This window comes from Gossypium arboreum, chromosome 1 (genome assembly GCF_025698485.1).
Source record: "Gossypium arboreum isolate Shixiya-1 chromosome 1, ASM2569848v2, whole genome shotgun sequence".
In the NCBI taxonomy this organism is placed as follows: domain Eukaryota; kingdom Viridiplantae; phylum Streptophyta; class Magnoliopsida; order Malvales; family Malvaceae; genus Gossypium; species Gossypium arboreum.
In genome coordinates this window covers 83356947-83367155 of record NC_069070.1, presented here as the reverse complement: position 1 = coordinate 83367155, position 10209 = coordinate 83356947, and the positions used below count along the sequence as shown (strand labels likewise).

The window sequence follows — 10209 nt, the reverse complement described above, 5'->3', positions numbered from 1 at the left end:
TTAACTTTTAGTGAAGAGAGGTCGAATCTGTCGAAAGTGAAATAGGAGAAATTTTAATGAATAAACTATACTAATTGGCTGAACCAAAAATTATGAAAATTATATGGTGGAAAGATATGTGAGTCTAGTTTTAGGGGAAATTTACAGATCTTAATTTGGAGCTCTGTAGATCAAATTATAAATAAGTAAGTGACTATGACTCGTGTGGACAGTTTGATGTGAGCATTTATTAGTAAATTGTGAAATCGTACTTACAAGAATGCTATATACATTAAGGATGTGGAATGGAGAGGAGGAGGAGGAAAATAAATATATGTGGAATACATGGAAACTATGGTATATGAAATATTGATATAATGAAATAAATGATATGTGTTTATAAGAAAACAGAAAGAGAATGATATGTATCATGACATGTATATATATATATGACTAGTCTTAATGTAATGCTTGTTGGGTATGGAGTTGAATTGAAATGTTTCAGGCAAACATGTTATTTTGTGCATCTGAATTGTGGTATTTTATAAAGATATGATCTAGTTTTAAATATGAATGCTTGATGATTAAGCTGAAGATATTTGGTAAGATGATAATCTTGGTATAAATGTATAAGTGGTACTATAATAAACAAGGTAAAATGAGTATGAGAGACACATGTATGATGACATACAAATGCTATGTTTGTGGTTTAATTGAGAATATTTAATCAATAAATGAATACCGTGTTATATGCTTTTGATTTTGTATAAGTGTGTAAGAGATTAAGTTTGACCAAAGCTTGGAAAATAGCCTAGGTATATTCCACACAGGCAAAAATACGACTATGTGTCTCAGCCGTGTATGGAACACGACTTTGGGACACCGGCGTATGGAGCCTTAAAGCATGAAATTTCCAAGATTTTCGTAAGTTCTCAGTTTAGTCCCGAACCCTTTCTAAAGTAAATTTTGGGCTTCGTAGACTCAAATAAGGGACTATGTGTAAGTGAATGAACGTTTTGAAATATGAATGAAATTTTATGGCCCGTATTTTAGTTTAATGTTTGTATGTTTGTCCGATAGCGCCTCGTACCTTATCCCAGCCTCGGGTACGGGTAAGAGGTGTTACACTTCGTTAGAGATACCGTCTCAAATTCTCTGAGTCTTCATTTTTTGGACAGACTATCCTTCATGAATTTGACGTAGTTCGGAATTTGCTCAAGTGCTTCAACCAACTAGATGTTGATATGAAGTTGCTTGAATACGTCTAGGAACTTCTTGAATTGAATCTCCTGCTTCTGCTTTTGAAGTCTTTGAGGGTAGGGTGGTGGTGGTTTCTTTACTGGAACTGGTTGATTGTCTTCTGTGGCAATTCTCCATCTGACGGGGTTGTTAGTTGATCAAAATTAGCTGGTTTTGAAATTACCTTGTCGAGTTTTGAAGATTCTGGTTCTTGTGAAACTAGAATTTCAATGCTCGGTTGAACTTCCTTTGATTCTTGAGCATCAGCTTGCTCCTTTTCAGCTTCAATGGTGTTGGGCTCTACTGTCTTTCCACTCCTCAATGTTAATGCTTTGCAATGCTCTTTCCCAGGATTCTTCAGATTTTTCGTATCACTAGGTAAAGCACCTTCTGGTCGGTTCCTGAGTTCAGTTGCAAGCTGACCCATTTGGTTTTCTAGGTTTTTCAATGTAACTACTTGGCTTTGGATTAAGGCGTCATTCTTGGCCATGTGTACCTTCAATAGATTTTCTAAGCCATTGGATGGTTCAGGTTGGGTTGGTTTCTGAACTTGTTGGGGAAAACTTGGTGGCTGGGTCGACCTAGGTTGGGCGTAAGTATTACTGGTTCCAGTTCCTTGGTTACTCTAGGAAAAATTCGGGTGGTTTTGCCACGATGGGTTATAAAAATTGGATTGCAGTCCTTGCCTTCCTCAATTTTGGTTCTGGTTACCTATGTAGTACATGGATTCTGGGTTTGATGGACATTTTTTGAACAAATGTCCTTCCCCACAATAAACACAGGCTATATTTTCAAATTGATTTGGTGGTTGTGCTGCAAAACTGTTAGACCCATTAGTAGTAAGATTTTTAAGCATTGAGGATGTTGATGATACCTGAGATGCGAGTGAAGTAAGAGTGTCTACTTCATGTATTCCAGCAACTCGTCTTCCTAACGCTGCTCGGTTGGTTGGCCATTAGTAATTGTTACTGGCAATCCTCTCGATAATGTCACAAGCCTCATTATAAGACTTAGAAAAGAGAGTACCATTAGTAGAAGCATCCACTACCATCCTCGTGTGAGCATTGAGACCATTATAAAATGTCTCAAGTTGGATACAATGTGAGATTCCATGATAAGGGCACTTTCATAATAACTCCTTGTACCTTTCCCATGCCTCATACAAGGACTCATCATCCATTTGTTGGAAGGCAGTGATCTCATTCCTCAACTTAGCATTCTTGCTAGGCGGGAAATACTTCATAAGAATATTTTCTGCTAACTCTTGCCATGTGGAAATTGAGTTCGATGGCAATGAGTTCAACCAGGCTTGAGCTCTATCCCTCAGCGAATATGGGAATAGCTTCAATCGTAATGCATCTTTGGGTACACCGACTAACTTGAAAGAATCGCTCACCTCCATAATTAGTCTTAAGTGTAGGTGAGGATCTTCGGTAGGCATTCCACTGAATTGGCCCATTGTCTGAAGCATCTGGAACATGACTTGCTTCAGCTTGAACTGTTGTGCCTCAATTTCGAGTCTCTTAATACCCAGATTAAGATCATTAAGTATTGACACAGCATACTATCTTAAAGCTCTATCCCTATCATCAGCAATAAGGATAGGATTTTGACCAGGGTTTGCTCCGTTTCCTTGGATTGGATTTTTGAAGTTCATCTCTTCAGTCCTCATCTGATTTACTTGTCTTCTTCGCTATCAAAAAGTTCTTTCTATCTCAGGGTCTATAGAGAGTAGGTTAATAATTCGGTCAATACTCATAAACACATGAAATAATCACAGAAAAATTAATTAAGTTAAAAATTAAACAGAAAAAAATAAACCAAAATGTAAACTAACAAATTCAAAAGTAATGACTTTTTAAAATAGTCCCCGACAACGGCGCCAAAAACTTGGAACGACGGAAATGTGCAAGTGTACACAATCGAAACAAGTAATAAAGTGACAAGTAAATGTCGAGTTATCGTACCTACAGGGACTGTGGAAAGGATTATTTATAAATGCAATTTAAAACACTTTGGTGAAGAAAAATATTTTGTTTAAAGAGGGTGATTAAAAACTTAAGAAAATTAAAATAAATAAAAAATAAAGTAAAAGAAAGTTCTAATACACGATTTCAAAATAAGATTTAATCAAGATGATATAATTGTGTTGGATTAATTACACTTCTTATCTTAGAATTATTAAACTTTTTTCAAAATAAGATTTCAAAATCACGGCAACCCGGTAATTTGCTAACTTATGAACATACTTACATACCAAAATCCATTCATCTCTTGACATATCCCTATATCAATTAAATTGACTAAACAGATTCTAGTAAGCAAACATGTTAGTGCACATACATACTCATTAAATTGAACTAATCTCTTGCATATCCCAATGTAAATTCAAACGATTAATTAAATCTAACAAGAATATAAAAGACTATGTGAGGTAACAAGGTATCCCTACCTTGAAATAGTTTAATCACAATAATCTTGCAAGTTATGCAAGGCAATAATATCGCCAGATACATTACTAATTTAACCTTCAGCTACCTTAGAAGAATAAACATGCACTACTCAAGTACTGTGTCAATTAATTACAATTTCAATCCGTTTAAATAACTAATTCATTAGTTACCTCACAGTCGTAACGCAAGAATAACTTAGGCATGATTTTACTTAATCAAGCATTTTACCGAGGCCTATAACAACATAAACATAATTTTAACAGTTTAAAAAGACGAAATGCAATCAACCCAACACGAATTAAATTCAAGCTAAGCTGATTAAATTAAACATTCCAACAACATGAATACTCATAGATATGTTCATCATAACAACATCAAAAATTAAAGAGATAGGGAACAAGAATCAAATTCGATGGTTTTTCGAGGCTTGACTTGGTTGCTCTGTTCTTCCTTCTTGTTGTCGTCGCCGGTCAAGGCTTCGATGTACACTCAATTATTGCTCCAAAATGGTTGAAGAACTCCTCTTTTCCAAGGGATGAAATTGGCACAAGAGCAAGGGAATTGAAATGGGAAAATGAGAGAAAAAGAATAAGAGAGGAGAGAAGTGTTGTGAAATGAATGAGGAATGAATGAGATGCTTTGAATGTTCAGCCAAGGGGGGTTTTATAGCTGAGTGTGATAGCTAAAATTTTCTAAAAATAGCAGCCAAAGAGCCACCCCTTGGCCTGCTGCCTATGTGGCAAAGTTGATGCTTTCAACTTTGCTAAAAATGGCTTGGGGCAAATCCAAAAATCCACCAATTGTGGAGGGGTTTGAATGCAACTTTGACAAGACTTCAAGGGCTTCTTTGCAAGCTTAATTAATCAGCTAATAAGCTGATTTGGGTCAGCATATGGCCGGTTTTGGGCTGCCCAATCTTTGGCCGGTTCACTTCAATCGGTTCGGTTAAACTGGACCACTTTTTCCATAATTAATTAATATTAATTTATTTAGCCCAAATTAAATTGGGTATAAATTAAAATTAATTATATTATGAATTAATACACTTAATTGGACTGTTTTAGGCTAGAAATTAATTCACCTTGATACTTCAAATTACTTCTCGGTTTTGTGCTTCAAGCAGTGTTTGCCGAGCCATTTTTCGCCCTTTTCGCAATTCTGTCGAAAATAACCAAAAGTACTCAAAATTAATTATAAAATTAACTAAAATTCATCATGTTCATATTTTAAGTATAGTTTAGTTATTTTATAAAAATTAATTATTTTTTGACAAGAATTTAATCGAAATGGTATGATTTTAAGCTAAAAAGGTATGTAAAAATCCGTAAATTTTCGTGTTTCCACTAGGCTACACTAAACATGTAATTTCACACTTACACATCTTCTAATTGGATTCGCCATATATGGGTGTGTGACATGCTTTATCCATATTTAAACTTGATATACAAAAACCTATAATGACCCATAGCCTCCTCTTGATGTTTGTACTTGGCCAAAGCCATCATTAATTTTTTTGTTTAGCATATCTTTTATGTAAAACAAAAAATCAATTAATTATATTCTTGATCCACTTATTTTCACCAAAATTTTAACTCCAGTCTACATTTCCAATTAGTGTATTGTAATCAATGTGTGCACCTAAGGAAAGAAATCATGTTGTGACACCCCACACCCAACCCTGTTGCAAGATTTAAATGTGTGACGTCACATTACTTTGCCGGAGCAACTTAGACTATATCAATGCACTTCACAAATAATTTGACATTCAATCATATTAGTTTCCATACATTTTCAATCTTATGCATGGACATGATTAACTAATGATAAATGAACTTGTATAAAGTATCTCAAAGTTTAATGGGATCAAATATGGACCTACAATTTGAATTTGAACTAATTGTGTCAAATTCAGCAGTATGTCTTGAGACATTGAAGGTTATGTCTTAATGCATGCTTCCCATATTTTCATATTTTTGTTTTTATATTCAAATGTATCTAGACTTAAAATCTCTCGAGACTTGACCTTATACGTCTTGAGATAGGTCTGATAACTTAGGTACATCATAAAAACTCCAAAATGTTGCGTAACAACTTAGGTACATGTCGTATGAACTTAACATAAAATGAACATTAAAATGGTTGGCTCAGTTGAGAGTTGGTAACTTGGATGCTATCAGACTCACAATTCCTTCAAGTACCTAAAATTAAGCATTCACACGAAAATAAACAAATTCGTACATACTCAGTGGTCCTAACATAATTTGAATTCAACATATAAAATCATTAAAATAATAAGCATGTTCCTAATACATTATATCAAGTCTTTAAATCAAATCTGTCATATAATATATATCAACAATATGTTATCATAATCTATACCATTATCAATGAGACCATAAAATCATTTCATTCTATTAATTTCCTTACTAGAATCATTTCATTTATATTATAAGCATAGCCTTTTTCGTATTTCATTTCCAGAATCAAGATGAAATATGGTTATCAAAATCAGAGAAACACTTATTATCCAAAATCAAAATGACATATCATTATTTATTTTTAGTCCCTATTAACTAGATCCAAAAACAAGTACAAGTACGTGTATTAATCCCCTAACACTCCACAATAAGCACTGAAGTACTTATCAAACATAAATGCACTGATCCCTCTAGCACTCCATATAATGAACCACAGAAAAGTGCCAGAATGAATAGCACCATAGTGCCAGAATGAATTGCACTGATGTGCTAGAATAAATCACACCGAAGTACTAGAATGCTCCCACAGACAACATATACAAATCCTATGAAATATCAACTATTCTCTAACTATCTAGCATTATTTTGTAGGGTGATTTATAATGTCATAATAATATTACATATAATTATCATAGTTTCAACTTCTTACATCGAATCATACAATATCATTTTCGATTATTATTCAACAAAAATATAATATTTGACATCAAAGCATCATTTCAATTTAATAAATATTTATACATTCATGTATACGTAGAGATATTGCCTCCTCATTTATCGAGTTATCCATTCAACTTATATCATAGAATTATATAAGTTCGTTTAAATAAGTATAATATAATTTCAATATATGTCTTTACCTAGAATTATCTTAATATCTAGCATAATATTATTCACTTATATAATGACATCATACAATTCACATTGCAATGTAGTAACATATTGTTTTAACAAATTTTATGTAAGTCACAAAACTTATCTCAACATCAATATAGTGCATATCATAGCTTTATATAAAATCATGTAACCAAGCATAACATTTAGCATTCAATCTCAACTACATCAATTTACATAAGGTATGGTTATTTAACTTGTTCATTAATCGAGCCTAGAGATCACCAGGTAATATATACACTATCATTTGAATTTCAACCACAACATGAAATAAACATACTTTGAAATTTATAGCTACCATCAACTTGAAATATTTAACCACCAATTTAAAATATGGATTAAGACATTGAAAGCAAGATAAATTCATATTTTTAATATATTAATTTTTTGCTAATTATCGGATAAAATGCTATTAAATTTGAGATTTTTTTATCAAGAATGAAGTTGGTGTGCTGAATTCAAACTCTTACAAAAAGGGGCTAAATTGAAAAAAAAAAGCAAAGATGAGGGTTTGATTGAAAGATTGAAGATTCAAAGATGATTGGATAAAGATTAATGGGTAGAAGATTTTTTCTAAAAGTAGTTGGATAAGGATTGAAGAGTTTTTTTATAATATTGTTACAACTTTGTAATTAGTTTAAATTTTATTTTAAAATTTTGAATTATTTAGTGATAATATTTAGGAAAAATCTAGCTAAATTTTAGCACTAAAAGTTGTATAAATATCTAGTGGCTACAACGAATTGAACACACACTTGAGCTTCTACCATTTAATAAATTTCCTTTATTTTGTTCCTTCCTGCGTCAATTCTCTCTACTGCCATTTTATTTTCTTTCTTTTACTTTCAATCTTTTTGGTTTAATTTCCTTCCAAGGCCTTTTCCCTTTTCACTTTCCACAATTCCATTTAATCCATTTTCAAAGCATGATTTTATCCATGATTAACTAAACCCTTTTTAGCCTTAGCCTGGTTATCACTTCGACAGAGTAATCGTGAGATATGAACTTGCTTAAAAAACCTCTCAACATAGTATTTTCTATCACTCTATTTATGGGATAGTAAAAATTCCTCCCTTAAAGTTGATTCAACTTCGATTCAAAAAGTACTAATTGGGTTGGAGTTGTTTGGTATACAGTTGGGAAGACAAATCGATTGTGCTATGTTCAAATTCCCGCGAACAAATTGGCATGTCTAGGTGGAAAATGTCAGTTGGATTCCGTCAAGAGAGATAGAGATCGAATTTAAATGACCCACATGGTTGAGGCTGTTGATTCAAGTTGGGCTTTTCAGATCACAAGGCTGTCGAAATCTGAAATTGGGAATGCGTGTATTGCTGTTAGACATTTGGAAAAATTTAGTTTGCAGGTTGTACTAGGATCGACTACATAAGGAAAATTTGGCGTTTGGGACGTCTTGGTCATATTAACCAGCTTATTGCTTGGAAGGGAAGATTTATTTCAATGATTGATTCAAGATTGGAGTACACCGAGGCTAAGGCTAAGCTTAAAAAATATTTTATTTATACATTTATTTTATTTTCTTAAATTTATTTTTGTACTTACGAATATGTTTTTATTTTATCTTTCGTATTTCCTTATTTTATTATCTTTATCAATTTAAACCCCCCATTTTTATTTTTATTTTCAGCATTTTTATGCACAGGTCGTGGGCACGATTATGACCGCGACAGTGATTCTGGTCACGAAAAAAGGCAAAATTAGATAGCCAGTCTCTATAGATTCAACCCTACTGCTTTATACTGCTAATTGTTGTTATTGTATCATAAGAATTCATATTTGGTGGTTTCGACGCCCATCAAATTTTGGCACTGTTGCCGGAGATTGCTAAAATTTTCTACTTTTTGTTTGTTTTCTTTATAACTAAGTCAGAACTAGGAACTCTAGCATTTGAATCAGAAATAGAAAACTTGGCTCGAACACTTCAAAGAGAAGCTATTTAGTGCCATAAACAACCACAAACTGACTTGGAAGAAAGATCTTACACCGAAGATATACTCATTTGAAGATTCAGATGACATGGCATATCAAACTATATTCCAACTTGCAGCTGCACCAGATGAACAACAACCACTATGCATAACTTATCCGGCGAGTGAAACATTGTTCGAGTTATAGTCAGGATTAATACATTTTGTAACAACTCAGTTTTAGCTAAATCAAAATAGTGGTTTTGGAACCACAAAAATGAGGTCAGAAAATTATTTTAATATTATTTTTGGTGTTTATAGCTTGTGATTATATATGTGTGAATGTTTCGTGAAATAATTTTAGCGTTTGAGTGCTTAATTTGACGAAAAGACTTAATCACGTAAAATGCAAAAGTAGCTTGGTGTAATTTAAAAGTGCCTAATTACTATGTTTTATTAAGTGTGAAGTCCTTATGTTGAAATTAGAGCATTGATAGTGGAGATGGACATTAATGGCCTTATATTTGATGATTAAATGGTTTAATAACCAAGGGTAAAATGGTAAACTATGTATTAAGTTATAATAAATAAAATAAAAACAAATTTTAAGATTAAATTATCATCATCTTCACCAAAATTAGAAGAGAAAGAAGCCATGGATGTTGTTTTAGGGTTCAACCCTTATTGTTCTTAATTGATGTATGGTTCGAGCTCGATTTTTGATGTTTTTGATGTTTTTGTGATCGATGCTTTGAGTACTAGCTAGCCCGTGTCTTAATTTTTGAAACTGTTAAAGATTTTGAGAGTTGGCATTGATGAGTTATTGTGTTCTTTGGTATTTGATGATGAAATATGAATTTTTGATGATAGATTATCATTTTTTGTAAAGTGATTTTTAGTGAAATTGCATAAAAGGGATTAATTTGTGAAAAGATGAAAATGTGAGGTTAAATGTGTAAAATATTGATAAATATGGGCTGTTAAGGAGGCTATAGAAATTCGGCTAGCTTGAATTTAATTGAAATTGTTGTAAATTTTGTTTTTATGAAATAAGGACTAAATTGTAAGAAATATGAATATTTAGGGGCCAAAGTGCAAATTGGCTTAAATATGTGTTTGTGGATAAAATTTATTGACTTGGTGATTAAATGGATTAATTTTGAATATATATAGATCAAGAACGAGAGAAATTGGACTTAGATCGAGGCAAGAACAACGTACTCGATTAATTTGCTAGTTTTGTTGTTTCTATGACCGAGGTAAGTTCATATGCAAATAAATGTCTATAAATTGAATTATATGTGTTTATTTCTCATTGAAATGTTATGAATATTGGACGAGCAATTATGAGCAAGAATTGACTGAGTTACGATATCCAAAAGTCCTGTACGAACCTTAGGAATAGTATAGGATACGAATGTCATGGCATTAGGTTATCAAGATGTGATTACATGTAAG

The 10209-nt window shown here is 32.6% G+C and overlaps 1 non-coding gene across 1 annotated transcript; it reads left to right on the top strand.

Annotated features, from left to right (window-relative positions):
* The first annotated feature begins 2324 nt into the window (after window positions 1-2324).
* LOC128282588 (small nucleolar RNA R71) lies at window positions 2325-2431 on the top strand. Its single transcript, XR_008272914.1, has one exon. It is a non-coding gene; the product is annotated as a small nucleolar RNA R71 (small nucleolar RNA).
* The last annotated feature ends 7778 nt before the right edge of the window (window positions 2432-10209 follow it).